Source organism: Pleurodeles waltl, chromosome 3_1, assembly GCF_031143425.1.
Source record: "Pleurodeles waltl isolate 20211129_DDA chromosome 3_1, aPleWal1.hap1.20221129, whole genome shotgun sequence".
Taxonomy (NCBI): domain Eukaryota; kingdom Metazoa; phylum Chordata; class Amphibia; order Caudata; family Salamandridae; genus Pleurodeles; species Pleurodeles waltl.
In genome coordinates this window covers 1,374,112,404-1,374,134,042 of record NC_090440.1, presented here as the reverse complement: position 1 = coordinate 1,374,134,042, position 21,639 = coordinate 1,374,112,404, and the positions used below count along the sequence as shown (strand labels likewise).

Genomic DNA, 21,639 nt, shown 5'->3' with positions numbered 1-21,639 from the left:
CCTTTTTTTTAAACAAGACAATTCCTCAGGCACTTTGTTTATATGAATAGTTTGATTTTATAAGGAGTTTTGTGAAAAAACAAAAAATTGTATAATTTGATGGGAAATGAAATAATTATGGACACACAGAATTTGAGATACTGCTTGGTGTCTTTTTATGAAATTATTAATCAATATCCAGTGGGGACCTTTGATGTATGTAATTAATTGAATGGTCCCTTTCCCACTGAGGCTTTATAGGACCACACCCAATTGTCCTTTTACAGTTATCCACAGGAACCCTCGCCATCGATGCTGCATCACCTCTGCTACAACCGTAGGGAACTAAAGCCTCACCTCCCCTGCTTAGGATTAAGGAACCAATGCCTAACTTTCACTGTAGCAGTAAGGAACCGCGCCGCACCGACTCCAGCGATGCCTCACCTCCCAGACTCCGTGCAACGTTGTTGTTTCCTCAATGTTTTCCAAGGTATTGTACCTGGGGTCCGTGCGACTCCATTAAGTGCCTCCACTCCCTTGCGAATGGCGTTGGAGTGATGGAAGCGACTCCATCAAGGTGCTGTGATAGCTCCAGTTGGAGTTATTGTGTTTTCAGGCGCTATACTAAGGTTTCATCTTTGAAAATCTGTATCTTTGCTTGTGTATGTAGGATTTTTGTTGCTTTGGTGTTGTTTTACTCAGATAAATATTGGCTGTTTTTCTAAACTGGTGTGGAATACTTTTGTGGTGTTTTCACTATGTTACTGTGTGTGTACAAAGACTTTACATATTCCCTCTGAGATAAGTCAGACTGCTTGAGTCAAGCTACCAAGGGGGTGAGCAGGGGTTATATTAGCTGTGTGACTCCCTTACCCTGACTAGAGTGAGGGTCCCTACTTGGACAGGGTGCAAACTACAGCCAACTAGAGACCCCATTTCTTGTGATATCACCAGCCTGGGCAAAGCCATTGCATTGCATTTCTTCCTGAAGGACCTCCCCCACCCATAAAGTTACTCTGGAACAATGTGGACTTCAGCTTTGCAGCAGGCAGAGTTACACATCAATCACAACTGAGCAAGCCTCAAAGTTAACCCCACCCTGCCCTGTGATGAACTAAACGAGGACAGGGTTATTGTTCAAAGAAAGAAGCTGCACCAGCCTTACGCGCACATCAGGTAAGAGAAATGAAAATTTAGATATTTCTAAAATAAAAAGCTCAAAATGCATGCACCTGTTTTATCTCTCAGCCAGCCATAAAGGCGTTTAGCAGTGGTTCAACTGTGTCCGTGCCATAGTGCTGTGTATCAGTTGCTGTAAAACATTAGTCTGATGTTCAGAGGTAGTGATAATAAATGTTAGTTTATATTAACTACTAGCATAGTGTGCACCATAAAATTAAGTGTTTCACATGTGCTTTCAATTTGGTTGTTATTAAGAAACTAACTGCTGCAGTCGATGGCACCTTAAGGTTGAAAGAAGCAATCATTCGCTTCAGGATTCTAGCTGCAGTCTACAAACTAATTTGTACGAGATAGAGGTGGAAAGCATGAAATCAGTCTGTGACGCCTTAGCCTTCCACCTATCTGGGGACAAAAACTTGAATGTCATCATACTACACATATTTATCTATACTGCTATGGAGCAAAATTAGAGTAGGAGCAAGCACTACCTAAACATCATGATTAATGATCTATAAAATGGTGATGCACAGCGGATGTACTGCTAATTGAATTCAGCACTCTTAATGTCGCACAAAGAAGAACTAGTGTACATCTGTGGCTTCATATGGTGACAGAATGATGCATCTGCTAGGATAAAAGTGTGACGCCCTTATTGTAGAGGTTGCGTTGTGCTTAAATCCCAGAAAATACTAGCTAACAGCAGAAACATGATCGCTGAAACTTATTTGGTTCAATTTCAAATTTAGTACTGGGTGTCAAAAGGGAAGATACAGCATGGGAAAGGCACCAGAGATGCCCTGACTGCTGACCAATGAAGAATGAAAAAGGAGCATGTGGTGGTGGGAGGGAGAGAGCAGTCTGAACTAAACTGTTGCTATGAGTTTCCTTGGGAGAGTTCCAATTCAAATCCACCAAAGACATGTAAAGATAAAGTAGGGCAGAATACTTACACCTCACCTGGCACCTAAGCTAACATCAATCAACATTATGTGAGCAGCATTGATGCAAACAAGGAAAGTGACATGCACGCATCAGGATATTGAGGTTAGGGTGTGTGCAAACCACTGAAGGCCTTACTTGAAGATTCATTGATGATTATAATACCTTCAGCGGCTTCATCTCAATTATTTTCAGGGAGAAAAATGGAAGTGCTCCTGAGGCCGGGCCTACATCGCCCCACCCAAAAATATTGGGGAGCCACGGACAATGGCAACTAGGTCAAGGGAGCCGCGGGTTGAAAAGGTTTGGGAACCAATGGGTTAGGGTTTCTTTAATTATGTACAAAAGTGCTATTGTTGATTTCTATTTTGCTACTATTGGCCAAATAATTATGCGCTGCACGGAACAGTCTCTTTTTATATACGTGGGCCAAACCATAGTGCGGTGGCACAGGAAACTTTTACCGCCACTGGTTAAGAAGCGAGTGACCCTCATACAGGGTCTGTAGATTATCATGCCGGCACCTTATTAACAAGCACCTTACTCGTCATTGTTTTTAATATTAACAGGCTTATCACGTCCTGTTAGCGTTTTTTCAATTTCGTACAATAATACCATCATTGACTCACATCACGCTATTATTGGCTAAACATTGCGTGCTTTATATGAATAGCCTCTTGTTTATATTCGTGGGCAAAGCAACAGCGCTCTTGAGTGGGAAATTTTTAGCATAACTGGTTAAGAGGCGAGCAACCTTTTCATGGAGTTTATAGATTACCATGCCGGCATCTCATTAACAAGTACCTTACTCGTCAGTGTTTGATGTCTATAGAATTATCATGGAGGGAGATTTTTGATTAGCTGTTGCATCTTGGATGTTTTTTTTCTCAGTAGTCCACTTACTAAGATTAATATGCTCTGATTATTGACGTATATATTTTCCGATTAGGGTATGTCGTCTCACTTTATAGTGCACAGATGAATTACACTATATTTATCACATATTCACAATTTTGAACCGTTTTCTCTGCTTCTCTTTGCCTGACTTTTATGGAGCAGGAATCTTTTTTTCAGGCTTGATACTTTCTGACACTGTTGGTGCATTTTGCATGGTAACTCTGTTTTCTTCGATTACTTACAATTTTAGCATCCTAAGCACTAGTCATGGTGATGGGCCTTCTGTGCTTTGTTTCCTAACTTAAATCTGGGAGTGATACACTTTTCTCTTACTGAAGTGTTGGACTTATGGTCACTTGGATATAAAAAAAAATCCCCTTTCTCGTAAGTAAGTGTAATCTAGAATTTGTATATTTTAATTTTCGCAGCCTTCAGAAAGTATTGATGAAGAAACATGTGTCCGCTGTAAATTACATATTGGAATCTTCATCCTTGTGAAGAATAAACCACGAATTATCACTCATACGTGTTAGAGACTTTATGCATACGTATTTCAATTATAAGATTCTTTGGACTTCTGCAGTGTGTCCTGGTAACCTCTGAAAACATCACTGATAATATAAATGTGATATTTCCAGTAACATTTTTGACGAACATACTGTGCAAGGCGGGGGCCTGAGTTATAATTACCTTGCAGAACGAGTTATAGTTACCTAAGATAACTAACTATAGCAGGTGAATTTTCATGGTTTTGTACATTTAAAACATGAGCCTAACTATACCGTCCCGGTAACATTTGTTTTTTAAGTAAATATCTATATTTTTTTAATTCTATTTCCCCAACTATAATGTTCCTGTAACCTTTGATTTTTTTCAGTGTATATATAAAAATAAATATACACATCCTACTGGTAGCCGCCAGTAGGTAGTAATGTTAAGGACATAGTTTCCAAGGGAGAAGTGTTTTTTTGTTTTGCTAATAACTTTGGTGCTGTTTGATGAATCTTTAAGAAATTTTCAAAACTAGTTTGCCACTCACTTCAGATGATGTCTGAAAATTTTTGGGATAATTCATTAAACAGGGCTGAGAAAAAGAGGGAGGGGTCCCAAAAAACGTTTTCCCCGTGCAATTTCCCATAGGGAATTTAGACACAGCTGCAGTCCGACCCGCTGAACGGAATTACACTATATTTGGCAGAAAGCTAGACCTTGGTCCAGAAAGATATCTTTTTGTGATTTGCTGTAAATCTGTTCAGTAGTTTTGGAATTATTAAAGAAAATTATTTATGTATATCTAGAGATGTGGATCCATGTGTCAACAGCAATGCTAAGATTAGCTGGCCGCAACCTGACAGGAAAGTTCCAGCTGCCATTTTTGTGAATTAGTACACGGTTCGGAGGAGGGGGTGGAATAAAAATAAAATACGGTACAGAGGGTCAGGAGAGTAGTATACTGACCCCATATGACTGATGGAGGGGTGTCTGAAGGACCCCCCTCATGGGCAAGAAATTACCCAATGAAGTTTCCAGGGGCACGTGAGGATCTGCTTATCCTCTGCGGTGCTCAGCACGGCCCCCTGTGTGACTCAGCGATGGATCCACAGATTCAGACCCCAATTAAAAAAAACAAACCCACTCACAGACCCACTCATTCACAGACCAGAAAACCACTACCACACTTACTCACTGACACATACAGCAACTCATACACCTACAAACCCACACAACCACTCACACACCCACACAGCCACTCACACACTAACTCACAGAACCACAAAACTAGTAGCACACCCACACAGTCACTCATACACTCACACATTCTCGCAGACCTAGAAAACCACTACCACATCCAGTCTCAGAACCACTTACACAACCATTCGCACACCCGCTCACACACTTATCCAGCCATTTACACACCCAATCAGACACACAAAACCACTTGCCCCCCCACTCACTGAACAATGCAGCCACTCGGCTACATTAGTCATGACATCTTGTACGACTTCAAGGATAATATCACTGCAACATTTGCAATACAATTATTGATGAGAAAACTGTGCGTGGGGGGCGCGAGTTATAGTCACCTTAGTTGTAGTTTCAACTACCAAGTTGTAGTTTCATGAGATAAATATAACTACAACTGCTGAATTTCTGTGGTTTTGTGTGTAAAATCTGTAACTGTCTATAACGTCATAGCAACCTTTGTTTTTTTTTTAGTGAATTTCTAAGGTTTTTTTATTTTTATTCTGGTTCCAAGCTATTACGTCCTTGTAACCTTTGTTTTTTCAGGGAATATATATATATATATATATATATATGCACACACACACCGATTTAAATTTCCAATTACCATAAAATTCAGATGTGTTCACTACTCCTGGACTTCTGTAATATCCCGAGGAGTATGTGGGGAATTATTTTGTGGATTACATGTTACTCATAGACCCTTAACTGTTAAGCAGGTGTAAAACTGCATCTGCTCTCAAAAAAAATATCTCCACAAAAGAAGTATTTTTACTGGGAGAAAGACTTTCCTAAGCCTCAACCACTTCCAGGGTGTTTCTCCACGTTGCCATGCTAGAAAATATTAACTCCTGTCCTTGATAGCAGTAAATGCATGGCAGTATCCATAACGGAACTGTGCCCTGTAAAAGACTGTGAATACACACAACCTCTCAAGGTTTCGAGTGCTAACTAATATTTCAAAACTGTAACTCCCCTCACACTCCCCTCAATGTCTGTAGGCACATTTCCACATAAATAATAAAACACCATGCAATTCCAATGGTATTTGTGAGTAAATTGCATTGTTAGGGTAAATTAATGTTTTAAACAGAAACCATATATTTAAAATCGCAACACAAGACACTAAAGTCCAAGTTAGCTACCGAAATGGCTTTGGGAGTAGGCCCCTGTTGATTAGGAACTAAAGTGATTATAAAGGTACCAGCCCCTATTTCAAACGTAATGATAGATGGAGAGCATTATAAACATGTTCCAATGTGAGGAGAAAGGGGGCACGCAATGCAAGGAAAGCACAAACCATCATCGCCCATGGAATATGTGGCCCGTAGTCCAGTGCTTTAAATGGGCCGGTACTCTCCGGTACTGAGGACCGGCACTTTTTTATTTTGAGAGGGAGAGTACCGGCATACCTGAAGAAAAACGTAATACTTTTAATTGAAGAGTACCGGTGTTCTATCTTTAGCCGCTCCCCGTCCGAATCGGGTCGGCTCTATTATGTGCGCATGCGCAGAACTGTGCGCATGCGCACCGGCGATTTGGTCAATTTCGCCGTCTTAAACTGCTCCCCTCAACGGGCACTTCGGAAGCGCATGCGCACTTTGAATTTTTATCGCGGATGACGCGCATGCGCGTTTTTCATTTCAACGGTCGCATTGCCAGGGGGCACAACGGATTGCGGTCGAGCAGCAGTACCGCGTTACAGACTCGTCGGAGCGGCGCTACCCCTTCTTTAAGGTCAGTACTCGTGCCGATTATATATTCTATATATATAATCTCGGCTTTCCTCTTTCACTAACTTTCTTTTGTGTCACTGCCCTTCTACTAGTTACCTGTTCCCGAGCTGCGTCACGGCACCTCATTGGGCCGTTAGAAGCAGCTCGGGACGCCGCACGCATTTCAAACGTGGGCAACTGGTAAATCTGCAAACATAAAGGGGATTGAAAACCTGCATTGACTTTAACCAAAGGAGTCACTTGAAGTTTTTTAATAGCAAAGATATTTTCTTTCAGAGAGATACTGTAATGGTGTTCCAAGGTGAGCTGTGGAGTGTGTGGTTTTATTAGACTGTTATAAATAATGTTAGTATTAGGTATAAACTATATATTAATCAAATCTGTATTTGAAAAACACTTTTTAAAATTTAACTGGAATGTATTTGCACATTTTGTAGCAGCCTATATTATGATGTAATTGTATTTATATAACGTTCACTACCCCCGACGAGGCATCAGTTGCATGTTTAAAACAAGGACTTACACATTTACAGTTCTTTCAGGGACATCCTACCTCATAGTACTAACAGGCATTGGCAAAGCCAATAGGTCTTGTCTACGCAAGAGTTATTGGCTTTGCCAATGTGTTTTGACCAGAGTGGCTGCTGTTTAGCATGGCTATAAGTTAGTGGCATAGTGGCGTAAAGTTCATTTAGAGTACAGTGCAGTGGGGTACTGTGCAGTTGTGTAGAGTGCAGTGGCATGGGACAAAGTAGAGTGGCATACAATAGAGTGGCAGAGTGCAGTAGTGTAGAGTGGTGCAGTGGCATAGAGTGCAGAGTAGACTTGTTTCGCAGAGAGTGCAGTGGCGTAGTGTTGAGTGGTGCAGTGCAGAGTTGATTATAATGCTGTACAGTGCAGTTGCGTAGAGTGGATTGATGTAGAGTGGCATAGAGTGCAGTAGCGCAGAATGCAGTAGTACAGAGTAAATTGCTGTACAGTGGCGGAGAGTGCAGTGTTGCAGAGTAGAAGGTAGTGGTGTACAGTGTAGTTTAGAGTGCAGTGGCATGTGGTAGAGTAGCATAGAGTGGCATACAATAGAGCGGCAGAGAGTGCAGTAATGCAGAGTGGTGCAGTGTCATAGAGTGCAGAGTAGACTCGTTGCAGAGTGCAGTGGCGTAGAGTGGTGCAGTGCAGAGTATAGTGCCTAGAGTGCAGTGGCATAGGGTGCAGTGATGCAGTGTAGTGGCATAGAGTGCAGTAGTAAAGAATAGTGAGGTGTAGACCTCTGACCTGCTTTAGGTCTAGAGCTCGCCCCCCACGTCTGCAGCACCACCCTGCTGTCTCGTGCCCCTGACCCCCGTCCACGCTGCTGCTAGCGTGTTCGAGGCCCTCCTCCACCCGCAGGCATCCTCCTGCGCCTCATCCCTGGTGTCTAGTGGGCTCTGTTTAAGCTTCACTTGACCCGTGTGCCGCTTTTCACCGTCCTGTAAGTGTTTTTTCCTTTTTGTTTCAGCGCCTTGCCTCCTTGAGCTTCTGCCCCCGATGTGCCCCTTCTGATTGCTGTACCCTGATTGTAATTTGTGCCAGAATTGTATTTTGTGACTGTTTTTGAACTTTTCCTTACTGTTTGTGCCTTGCTTTTTTCCCTGTTTTTTTTGCCCCTTGGGCGCTCCCCCTTGCCGATCTACCCTTGCCGCTGCCTCCCTGCAGCCGCGCCCCCATTCGCCGCTCCCTCCCGCCCCACAGCTGCTCCTGCCTTCTTAATGGCTGGCGCTGCGTGTTGCGAGTGAGCGACCTCTGACCTGCTTTAGGTCTAGAGCTCGCCCCCCACGTCTGCAGCACCACCCTGCTGTCTCGTGCCCCTGACCCTCGCCCACGCTGCTGCTAGCGTGTTCGAGGCCCTCCTCCACCCGCAGGCATCCTCCTGCGCCTCATCCCTGGTGTCTAGTGGGCTCTGTTTAAGCTTCACTTGACCCGTGTGCTGCTTTTCGCCGTCCTGTAAGTGTTTTTTCCTTTTGTTTCAGCGCCTTGCCTCCTTGCGCTTCTGCCCCCGATGTGCCCCTTCTGATTGCTGTACCCCGATTGTAATTTGTGCCAGAATTGTTTTTTGTGACTGTGTTTGAACTTTTCCTTACTGTTTGTGCCTTGCTTTTTTCCCTGGTTTTTTCGCCCCTTGGGCGCTCCCCCTTGCCGATCTACCCTTGCCGCTGCCTCCCTGCGGCCCCGCCCCCATTCGCCGCTCCCTCCCTCCTCCCAGCTGCTCCTCCCTCCCCCCTCCCTTCTTAATGGCTGGCGCTGCGCGTCGCGAATGAGCGACCTCTGACCTGCTTTAGGTCTAGAGCTCGCCCCCCACGTCCGCAGCACCACCCTGCTGTCTCGTGCCCCTGACCCCCGCCCACGCTGCTGCTAGTGTGTTCGAGGCCCTCCTCCACCCGCAGGCATCCTCCTGCGTCTCATCCCTGGTGTCTAGTGGGCTCTGTTTAAGCTTCACTTGACCCGTGTGCCGCTTTTCGCCGTCCTGTAAGTGTTTTTTTCTTTTTTCAGCGCCTTGCCTCCTTGCGCTTCTGCCCCCGTTGTGCCCCTTCTGATAGCTGAACCCCGATTGTAATTTGTGCCAGAATTGTATTTTGTGACTGTTTTTGAACTTATCCTTACTGTTTGTGCCTTGCTTTTTCCCCTGGTTTTTTCGCCCCTTGGGCGCTCCCCCTTGCCAATCTACCCTTGCCGCTGCCTCCCTGCAGCCCCGCCCCCATTCGCCATTTCCTCCTGCCCCCCAGCTGCTCCTCTCTCCCTCCCCCCTCCCTTCTTAATGGCTGGCGCTGTGCGTCCGCGCCTGGATTGCGCCCAGCGTATCCACCCCCCCCCCCTGGTCCTCACGCCCCCGCATCCCCAGCCTTCGCTACTCGGCCAGCGAACTCCTCGCCCTCAACCCTGGCCCATCCACAGCCTGCTTCCAGGCCACCCCGAAGCACACCAAAGGACCCTTCTCCTGCCGCACCTGCAAGTTCACCTGCAACAGAACAACGAAGCCTACAACAACCAACAACAACCACCTGAACTGCATCCTCCTCAACACACGCTCCGCACGAAAGCACGCCATCCAGCTCTGGGAACCTGCTCGACACCACCGCCCCAGACGTAGCCTTCCTAACCGAAACCTGGTGGAACGACTCCTCGGCCCCAGACATCGCCATCGCCATCCCTGACGGTTACAAGAGCACCAGAAGAGACCGCACCAACGGAATCGGTAGAGAGATAGCCATCGCCCACAAATCCACCCTCAAGATCCACACCCACACGGAAGACACCCTCAAGACAGCCAAACACCTTCATTTCCAGATCCACACGGACCCCAACACTACCCTCAGAGGAACCTTCATATACCGTCCTCCAGGACCAAGAGCCCCCTTCAGCGACACCATCTCCGACCTCGCAAGCACCCACGCCCTCGCCTCAACAGACTACATCCTCCTGGGAGACCTCAATTTCCACCTGGAGAACAACAATGACGCCAACACCGCATCTCTGACCACCAACCTCTCCAACCTCGGACTCAGACAACTGGTCAACACACCCACCCACATCGCCGGTCACACCCTTGACCCACTCTTCTCTGCAAGCAACCACATCTCTTTCAGCCACACCTCCGAACTCCACTGGACCGACCACCACTGCGTCCATTTCACCTTCAAGAAAAACACCGAACACCACCGCACCCCACTACCGCCTCACCGCGCTGGGGAAAAGTCACCATAGAAGAACAACTAACCAGCACCCTCGCCAAAAACCCACCACCCGACCCGGACTCCGCCGCCATCAACCTCCAACAATGGATCCTCAACTGCGCCAACATCCTAGCACCACTCAAGAGACCCACCGTCAACCAAGAAAAGAAAAAAACAGCCTGGTTCACAGACGAACTGATCACCTCCAAACGCAACTGCCAGAAACTCAAGAAAAAATGGATCCTCGAGCGCACACCCGACAGCCTTGCAGCCCTCAAGGAAGCCAACCGCGAACACCACCAACTGATCCGACGCGCCAAACGCTCCCACTTCACAGAACGCCTTAACAACAACACACACGACTGCAAGGAACTTTTCTGCATCGTGAAGGAGCTCTCCAACCCCAACGTCAACGACGTCCCACCATCCCAGAAACTCTGCGACGATCTCTCCACCTTCTTCTACCAGAAAATCGCAGCCATCCACAACAGCTTCAACACCTCACCTCCCCCTGACCCCCACCCCCAACAACTCCTCCCACGCCGACCGCCTCACCACCTGGACCCACGTAGACGTCGCCAAAACCCTAAAGACCATGAACTCCATCCACTCAGGATCTCCCTCTGACCCCTCCCCACATCACGTCTTCAACAAAGCCGACGTCACCATCGCCCCCCCAACTCCGCAAGATCATCAACCTTTCCTTCAACACCGCTACCTTCCCGGACAGCTGGAAGCACGCAGAAATCCAACCCCTCCTCAAGAAACCTAAGGCTGACCTCAACGATCTCAAAAACTTCCGCCCGATCTCCCTCCTCCCCTTCCCAGCGAAGGTCATCGAGAAGATCGTCAACGCCCAGCTCACCCACTACCTCGAAGACAACTCCATCCTAGACCCCTCCCAATCCGGCTTCAGACGCAACCACAGCACAGAGACTGCACTCCTCGCCGCCACAGATGACATCAGACAACAAATGGACAACGGCGAAACTTCAGCCCTCATCCTCCTAGACCTCTCCGCTGCCTTCGACACGGTATGCCACCGCATCCTACTAAATCGCCTCCACGAAGCCGGTATCCAAGACAAAGCCCTCAACTGGATCTCCACAGAGAGTCCGACTCTCACCCTTCCGCTCCGAAGCCACCAACCTCATCTGCGGCGTCCCCCAAGGCTCCTCGCTAAGCCCAACGCTGTTCAATGTCTACATGGCCCCCCTCACACAACTGGCCTGTCAGCACAACCTCAGCATCCTCTCCTACGCCGACGACACCTAGCTCGTCCTCTCCCTGACCAAAGATCCTCACATCGCCAAAGCCAACCTCCACGAGGGACTGAAATCCATCGCCGAGTGGATGAGCAACAGCCGCCTGCAACTAAACTCCGACAAGACGGAAGTCCTCATCCTCTGTCGCTCTCCCTCGGCCTGGAACGACTCTTGGTGGCCCACCGCCCTGGGCCCCCCACCCAGCCAGCCACGCACGAAACCTCGGCTTCATCCTCGACTCCTCTCTCACCATGTCCAAACAGGTCAACGCAGTCTCCTCCTCCTGTTTCAACACCCTCTGCATGCTCCGCAGAATCTTCAAGTGGATTCCAACAGAAACAAGAAAGACGGTGACCCAAGCCCTCGTCAGTAGCAGACTCGACTACGGCAACGCACTCTACACAGGCATCCCAACTAAAGACATCCAATGACTCCAACGCATCCAGAACGCATTCGCCTGCCTGATCCTCGACATACCCCGCCGATGTCACATCTCCCACCACCTGAAGGACCTCCACTGGCTCCCTGTGGACAAGAGGATCACCTTTAAACTCCTCACCCACGCACACTAAAGCACTACACGACACTGGACCCACCTACCTGAACACCAGACTCAACGTCTATGTTCCCTCACGCCAACTCCGCTCTGCCAACCTCGCCATCGTCCCCCGAATCCAGCGCAAGACCTCTGGCGGCAGATCCTTCTCCTACCTCGCCGCCAAGACCTGGAACTCACTCCCGACCTCACTAAGCCAGACCCAGGACCTCCTCACCTTCAGGAGACTCCTCAAGACATGGCTCTTCGAACGATAGCAGCTGCCCCCCCCGCGCCTCGAAACCCTAACGGGTACATAGCGCACTTTATAAATCTAATGATTGATTGATTGATTGATAGAGTGCAGTTTTGTAGTGTCAGTGGAGTGGCACAGAGAACAGTGGTGCAGAGTAAAGGGCAGCGGCATACAGTGCAGTTGTTTAGAGTGCACTGGCGTAGAGTACAGTGGCATGGGACAGAGCAGTGTCATAGAATACAGTGGAATAGAGTGTATTGGTGCAGAATGTATTAGTACAGAGTAGAGTGGTGTAGAGCATGGTGGCGACCAGTGCAGTGTTTCTCAAAGATTCCAAAATGAAATGGCCATTTTTCAGAGGATCTATACAATCTTGTATTGTCGGACATCTGCCCCATTACTGTTTCTTTCATGGAAAGAAGAGTGACCTTCATTTGTATTACGGACATTTGAGATAAGTAGGTGAGGTTCTGGTTAGTTGAGGTACATCATCATACTTAGTATAACTCACATAAAGTATAGCTCCCCTGTTAATATAGTTGATTTACAGTTAGCAGCTGAACTTAATTGTGTATGGGCAGTCAATTTCTTCTTTCAGTTAATTGGTTAGTCCAGTCTACTGGTATTTTGTACGAGCATCTATCCTATCTGCTCAGTTTATATTTTTTTCTGCAGGACATATTGTTACAGTGGTTCAAAAATGAGAATCAAATACAATATCTGTATGTATTTTGCGTTTTGCTTATTGTCAAATGTCCTTCTCTTAAGGTTCACCCCCAAATGTTGGCCTCCCTACTCTTTCTCAGACTTTTTCTTGTTGTTGGGCCTCTGAGCACTTTACCACTACTAACCAGTGCTGAAGTGCATGCGCTCTTGCCTTAAAATATGGTGATGTATGCTTAACACAGTTGGCATATTAGATTTACTTATGAGTCCCTAATAAATTGTACTTACCTACGCCCTGGATTTGTAAATTAAAGGCTACTAGTGCGCCCACAGTAATGATTGCGCATCCCAAGTAGTAGGTCAACATAACTTGCTTGTCATTCCAGAGTCTGTGTGTGCAGTTCTAAACTTCCATTTTGATCTGTCAAGTTAAATCTTTCCAGGTTCAAACCTTTATTTTTAAAACATATGTAACCCCTTTAGTGGGCCTGGGACAGATCAAAGGCCAGGGGCAAGTTGGACGTGTATTTTTAATTTTAACCTGTTGTGGTAATACAAAAACTATTACACTTGTCTTTCACCACCGCAAGGCCTAACTTTCACTTAAGCTAACATCAGGGTTACCTTGAAGCAGCCTGTCTAATTTCGAATTGAAAAAAACAAAATTTGGACTTTGGTGTCTATGGACTCGCAATTCAAAATCACAACTTATGGTCAAGTCTAACATTAATTTGTGTGGCTGAAAATGTCACATTAATAAATTTGCCGTTTTATTTTCTTAAATATTTACTGCCTACTGGCATGTCTACATGTTTGGGTGGGTGACGCATCATCTCTTGTGCATTCCCTCCAGACAGGCACACGCCAAGGGAGCTCAGGTGTGACTGGATCATAAATATCCTGATGGCCCACCTTGGGCAGGATGAAATGGTGCAGCTGGCACATCTAAATGGGCTGGCTATTCTTCCCACACATGGATGCATAATCCCCCTTAGCGAGTCTGCAACTAGTCACTGCACTTCCTGTCCTATTTGCACTTTCTTCAAAGGCCTCTTTTTTAAGTCTCCCCCATTTCAGAGGCACCACTGGGCATAATAATTGGACCTTTTTTTTCCCTTTCACTTGCTGCTTTTCTGTCCTTTTCTCGTTTTTTCCCTCGTGTTTACCCCGCAATGCTGTTGTCCCAGCATCCCCACCCACCCGTAGCAAAGCGCTTCTCCCACCTCCTTATCGCTGGACCACCGCCTCCATGCCTCTCTTCCTTAACGACGGCCACAGGGAAGCCTGTTTGTGCATGGACGCCACCCAGCACCAGGGACCCTGGTTCTCACCCCTTCTGCTGGTTTAACGTAAGCACTCTACGTGCCCTGAACCCCATAAGATCATCAGCATGCCACCAAGCTGACCACATGTACAAACATGGATAATTTTCTTGCTGCGCCTGCTCCAGCATACTCCCAAGTACCACCTCATGATTTCTCACTGCTTCTTAACACATGCTCCCTCGTCAAGCATGCACTACAAGTCTGAGACCTCGACTCAACAGCTCTGGACGTCACCATCTCGCTATGAGTTGGATCACCCCTGCAGCTACCACGGACATTGCCACGGCCATTACGCACAACTACAAAATCATACACAAGGACAGAGCCAACCTTCCTGGAGGTGTCATTGCCATAATCTACTAGAACAACCTCCGCCTTTCATCATCTAGTCACATTCTGTCAACGCATGAGCATCTACATTTCCACATCCTGACCAACCGAAACACCTTCCTACGTGGCACCCTCATCTACAGGCCACCTGCACCTCAACCCCAGTCTTTACAAGACATTGTCAACCTCATTGCCTCTCCAAGCACTCACTTCCTCCTGTTACATCCCACTCTGTGATCTCGATTTACAGCTTGATACCCTCAATGACCCCCAATACATCAAACATCCTGTACGACCCCACAATTCTCGGCGTCAAACAACTAGTCATCGTCCCTACCCACAAACCCCTTCACATCCTCTACGCCATTCTCTCAGCAGGGGACAACCTCACCTTCATCCACACCTCCAAACACTGTTGGCTGACCAAGTACATCTACTTAACCTACTCAAACACTGCACGCCACCACATTCCCTAACCCCCTGGCAAACATTGGGGTATAGTCACGGAAGCACAGATCACCAAACGCTGTCAACCACTCCAATGAATCCGCAGGCAAACTAAAGCGCTGACTCTGAATGTGCAGCCAATGTAGCCCCCCTAAGGAAATTGGCATGGAGTCTACATAGCAAAACTCCCAAGTGGTTTACGCAAGACCTACATCAATCCAAGCGCGCCTCAGACGATTGTAATGCAAATGGAGCCTCCACAAATCCACCAAACCGCACCGCCTGCAAAAATACAATGTACCACCAGAACATACGAACCACCCAAAAAGCTGCATTTCATGCATGCCTCAACACCAGCACTCGCAATATCAAAGAGCTCTTCATCCTTGTCAAAGAGTTCACGAACCGCAGGGCAGAAACCTCATCCATCCCTCCCTCCCAAGACCTCCGCAACGATCTTCCCCATCTTCTTTCACTGTAAGATCTGGGACATCTACAAAGGCTTCAGCATACAGAGCCCGCCTTCACCGCTCAGCACCATGGACCTTGCTCCCCCACCAGATACGAACTGCTGAACCACCATTACTGTAGAGGACACCCAAAGAATAATGAACTCCATCCACTTGGGAGCACCCTCAGATCCATGCCCTCATCACATCCTCAAGCTTGTCATTCCCATCATTTCACCAGAGCTTTGCTGAACCATCAACCTATCGTTTAAGACTGCCACATTCCCCTCAGACTGTAAACACGCAGAAATCCGCCCGCTACTCAAGAAACCCAAAGCCGACCCTAGGGAGCTGAAGAATTACTGACCCATGTCTCTGCTCACTTTCCCAGCCAAGGTAACGGAAAAAGCCATCAACTAGGAACTCGTAGAGTTCCTCGAGAGACACCGTATTCTAGAACTTTCCCATTTCCGATCTGGAAGCAATCACAGCACCGAAACTGTACTTTTGGACACCACCAACAACATACGCATCATACTGCACAGCGTAGGCACTGCCGCACTCAACCTTCTAGACCTCTCTGCTGCCTTCTAGACAGTCTCCCACTTCAGCCTCTCTGACAGGCTGCTCGACGCTGGCATCTGAGACAAAGCCCTGAGCTGGATCTGGTCCTTCCTCACCAGAAGAACACAGAGGGTCAGACTACCACCATTCACATCAGAACTTAGACACTTGCTGCAGAGTAGCCCAAGGATCCACACACTGCCAGAAGCTTTTTAACCTCTTCATGGCTCGCTCGCTAAGATCATCAAACACGAGGTAAAGATAGTCTCCTACGACAATGACACCCAACTGATCCTCTCCATGTCGGACGACTCTGCTCAAGCCAAGATGCATTTTCCCAATGGGAGGAGAGCAGTCTGCCCTTGGATGGACGTCAGCTGCCTCAAGCTCAACTCAGACAAGAAATGCTTGTGATTGCCTACACCCCATTCTGCCTGGAACGACTCCTGGTGGCCCCCCCACTCATGTTAATGCCCCCCCCCCACATTAACCAATTGCATAACCTGGCCTTTACCCCTTGGCTTCTCTATCAATAACACAACAAATTAACGCTGTCTCCTCAACAAGCTTACACACCCTCTGTAGGAAAATGCCTCCTTTTTGCAGTCCACAACCCCCACCTACCCCAAACATTTTTTTGCTGCTATTGATGCTGACTCTACTGAGTACTGAAGTGTGTTGAGATCCTGCTAACCAGGCCCCACCACCAGTGTTCTTTCAGTTAAAATGTACCATTATTTCCCCAAAATGGGACACCCCTCGCACACAGATAAGTCCCTGGTACCGACCTCCATGACCAAGAGCCCCCTTCAGTGACACCATTTCCGACCTCGCAAGCACCTACGCCCTCGCCTCAACGGACTACATCCTCCTGGGAGATCTCAGCTTCCACCTGGAGAACAACGACGACACCAACACCGCATCACTGACCACCAACCTCTCCAACCTCGGACTAAGAGAACTGGTCAACACACCCACCCACATCGCCGGTCACACCCTAGACCCACTCTTCACTGCAATCAACCACATCTCATTCAGCCACACCTCCGAACTCCACTGGACCGACCACCACTGCGTCCACTTCACATTCAAGAAAAACACGAACACCACCGCACCCCACTACCGGCACACCGCCGCTGGTGAAAAGTCACCGAAGACCAACTAACCAGCACCCTCGCCAAGAACCCACCGTCCGACCCCACCGACCCAGACTCCGCCGCCATCAACCTCCAACAGTGGATCCTCAACTGCGCCAACACCCTCGCACCACTCAAGAGGCCCACTGTCAACCAAGAAAAGAAAAAAGCAGCCTGGTTCACAGACGAACTGATCATCTCCAAACGCACCTGCCAGAAACTCAAGAAAAAATGGCTTCTCGGGCGCACACCCGACAGCCTCGCAACCCACAAGGAAGCCAACCGCAAGCACCTCCGACTCGCCAAACGCTCCCACTTCACAGAACGCCGGAACAACAACGCACACAACAGCAAGGAACTCTTCTGCATCGTGAAGGAGCTCTCCAAACCCAACGCCAACGACGTCCCACCATCCCAGAAACTCTGCGACGCACTCCCCACCTTTTTCTACCAGAAAATCGCCGCCATCCACGACAGCCTCAACACCACACCTCCGCCAGACCCCACCCCCAACAACTACTCCCACGCCGACCGCCTCACCACCTGGACCCACGTAGATGACGCCGAAACCCGAAAGACAATGAACTCCATCCACTCAGGATCCCCCTCAGACCCCTGCCCACACCACGTCTACAACAAAGCCGACTCCACCATCGCCCCCCAACTTCGTAAGATCATCAACCTATCCTTCGACACCGCAACCTTTCCGGACAGCTGGAAGCACGCCGATATCCAAGCCCTCCTCAAGAAACCTAAGGCCGACCTCAACGACCTCAAAAACTTCCGCCCGATCTCCCTTCTCCCCTTCCCAGCGAAGGTCATCAAGAAGATCGTCAACGCACAGCTCACTCACTACCTCGAAGACAACTCCCCCCTAGACCCCTCTAATTCCGGATTCAGACGCAATCACAGCATTGAGACTGCACTCCTTGCCGCCACAGACAACATCAGACAGCAAATGGACAACGGCGAAACTTCAGCCCTCATCCTCCTAGACCGATCCGCCGCCTTCGATACGGTCTGCCACCGCACCCTACTAACTCTTCTCCACAAAGCCGGAATTCAAGACCAAGCCCTCAACTGGATCTCCTATTTTCTCTCCGGCAGAACCCAGAGAGTCCGACTCTCCCCCTTCCGCTCCGAAGCCACCAACCTCATCTGCGGCGTCCCCCAAGGCTCCTCGCTAAGCCCAACGCTGTTCAACGTATACATGGCACGCCTCGCACAGCTGGCCCGTCAGCATAACCTCAGCATCCTCTCCTATGCCGACGACACCCAGCTCATCCTTTCCCTTACTAAAGATCCACACACCGCCAAAGCCAACCTCCACGAGGGACTGAAATCCATTGCCGAATGGATGAGAAACAGCCACCTGAAATTAAACTCCGATAAGACGGAAGTCCTCATCCTCGGACGCTCCCCCTCGGCCTGGGACGACTCCTGGTGGCCCACCGTACTGGGTCCCCCACCTACTCCTGCCAACCACGCACGCAACCTCGGCTTCATCCTCTACTCCGCTCTCACCATGTCCAAACAGGTCAACGCAGTCTCCTCCTCCTGCTTCAACACCCTCCGCATGCTCTGCAGAATCTACAAGTGGATCCCGACGGAAACCAGAAAAACTGTGACTCAGGCCCTTGTCAGTAGCAGACTTGACTACGGCAACACACTCTACACAGGCATCCTAGCAAAAGACATCAAACGACTCCAACGCATCCGCCCGCTTGATCCTCGACATACCCCGCCAATGCCACATCTCCCACCACCTGAAGGACCTCCACTGGCTCCCTGTGGACAAGAGGCTCACCTTTAAACTCCTCACCCACGCGCACAAAGCACTACACGATTCCGGACCCGCCTACCTGAACAACAGACTCAACTTCTACGTCCACTCCCGCCAACTCCGCTCTGCCAACCTCTCCCTCGCCATCGCTCCCCGAATTCAACGCAAGACCTCCGGCGGCAGATCCTTCTCCTACCTCGCCGCCAAGACCTGGAACTCACTGCCGACCTCCCTGCGCCAGACCCAGGACCTCCTCACCTTCAGGAAACTCCTCAAGACATGGCTCTTCGACCGATAGCAGCTGCCCCCCCCCCCCCAGCACCTTGAAACCCTAACGGGTACATAGCGCGCTTTATAAATTTAATGATTGATTGATTGGCAAAAGGTACCAGTGGTACCAAGGGCCCTGTGACCAGGGAAGGTCCCTAAGGGCTGCAGCATGTGTTGTGCCAACCTAAGGGATCCCTCACCTAACACAGGCACACTGCCATTGCAGTTGGTGTGTGTTGGTGGGGATAAAAAGGCAAAGTCGACATGGCATCCCCTTCAGGATGGCATGCACACCAAATACTGCCTTGGCATACGTAAGTCACCCCTCTAGCAGGCCTTAATGCACCCTGCCTTACAGCTTTATTCCACAGGTGAGGGCATAGCTGCATGAGCAATATGCCCCTACAGTGTCAAAGTCCATTCTTAGACATTGTAAATATAGTGTGTCCATATTAAGAGCATGGTCTGTGGGTTTGTCAAAACGAACTCCACAGCTCCATAATAGCTACACTGAGCACTGTGAAGTTTGATATCAAACTTCTCCAAATAAGAAACCCACACTGATGCCAGTGCTGGATTTATTACAAAATGCACTCAGGGCATCTTAGAAATGCCCCCTGTATTTTACCCAATCCTTCAATGCAAGACTGACTGGTTTGTGCCAGTCTGCCACAGAGGGACTAGTTTCTGACCTCCTGGCGTGAGAGCCTTTGTGCTCAAAGCCTCAGGCTTCGTGTTACACTGCCACAGGGCACTCTGGCTAGTGGAGATGCCCGCCCCCTGGACACAGCCCCAACTTTGGACGGAAAGTCCGGCGGAGATAATGAGAAAAACAAGGATGTGTCACCCCCTCACCCAGTTCCACCCCTAAGTTGACCAGAGCTGTAGTGACCCCCCCTCCCCCTCCTTGGAAAATCCTCCATCTTGTTTTAGAGGATTTTCCCAATAAGGATAGGGATGTGCCCCCCTCCCCAAAGAGAGGCACAAGGAGGGTGTAGCCATCCTCAAGGTCAGTAGCCATTGGCTACTGCCCTCCAGCCCTAACACCCTCCTACACTCAGTATTTATGGGCGACCTTGAACCCAGGATTTCAGATTTCCTGAAAACCTACAGGACTGCTGACCTCAAAACACCCGTGGAGAAGATGGAGACAACAACTGACTTGGCCCCAGCCCTACCTGCCTGTCTCCAGACTCAAAGAACCTGTAACAGCGACGCATCCTGCGGGACCAGCGACCTCTGCCGACTCGGGGTACTGCCCTTCAACCCAAAGGACCAAAAAACTCTAGTGGATATGGGCTCTGTCAAACAACAAGGAAGAAACCATCTTTAAAATGACACCCACCTCACTCCTGAAGCGTGAGTCCCCACCACTCTGCACCAATGCCCCAGCTTGTGTCCAGAGAAACCAACACTGCAGCGTGGACCCCCAGGTGACTCCAACGACGTGGCCACCCTGAGACAATCTCCCTGCATCCCCACGGTGAAGCCTGCAGAGAGAATCCAGAGGCTCCCCCTCACCGCAACTTCCTGGTAACAGAGATCCCAACGCCTGGAAGAAGCACTGCCCCTGCAGCCCCCAGGCCCAAGAGGAACCAACTACCGGTCCAGAAGTGACCAGCAGGCGTCCCTCATCCTAGCCCAGTCGGTGGTTGGCCCAAGAAGAACCCCATGCCCTGCCTGCATCACCAGAGTGACCCCTGGGTCCCTCCATTGATTTCTATTCAAAACCTGACACCTACTTTGCACACTGCACCTGGCTGGCCCTGTGCGCCTGTTTGGGACACCCCCCAACCCAGTGCTATACAAAACTCCCCGGGTCTGCTCCCAGAGGAAGCAGGTAGTTACCTGCTAGCAGAGTGGAACCGGAGCACCCCTTTTCTCCATAAGCGCCTATGCTACTTTGACCTCTGCACTTGACCACCCCTGTGTTGCTGGTGCTGGGTGTATGTGGTTGACTTGAACCCCCAACAGTCGGCTGTCTATGCCCTGGAGACTGAACTTGTAAGTACTTTACTTACCTGCTAAATTAACTTCTACTTACCTCCTACAGGAACTGTTGAATTTTTCAGTGTCCTCTTTTAAAATAGGTTATTTGCATATTTGCCAGAACTGTGTACCTTACTGTTTTCATTCCAAGTTCTATATTTACTTATGCCAAGTACCTTACAATTTATGTACTTACTTGAATTCAGAATCTTGTGGTTCTAAAGTAAATTAAGAGAAGAATATTTTTCTATATAAAAAACCTATTGGTCTGGGGCTAAGTCATTGAGTGTGTGTTCATATTTACTGCCCATGTGTGTACAACAAATGTTCCATTTAATACTTGTCTTTTAATTAAACATCACACGCAAGATAGAACATAGTGTGGCAAAATAATAGTCTTTCTTAGAACTGTAGTCTACAACTGTTTGTGTGGGCTCTTTG

At 48.6% G+C, this 21,639-nt stretch overlaps 1 protein-coding gene and 1 long non-coding RNA gene across 3 annotated transcripts in view; one reads left to right on the top strand and one right to left on the bottom strand.

The window, feature by feature from the left end:
• TBCEL (tubulin folding cofactor E like) overlaps positions 1–21,639 on the bottom strand; it is a 244,719-nt gene that overhangs the window by 144,650 nt on the left and 78,430 nt on the right. The gene's annotated exons all lie outside the window — the stretch shown is intronic.
• The window catches only part of LOC138285213 (uncharacterized), a 67,898-nt gene continuing 52,682 nt past the window's right edge, over positions 6,424–21,639 (top strand). The window contains exon 1 of one of the 2 annotated variants that reach the window (XR_011201540.1): positions 6,424–6,477. This is a non-coding gene — a long non-coding RNA (uncharacterized lncRNA). The remainder of the gene's footprint in view (positions 6,478–21,639) is intronic. The other variant, XR_011201541.1, reaches the window with a different exon arrangement.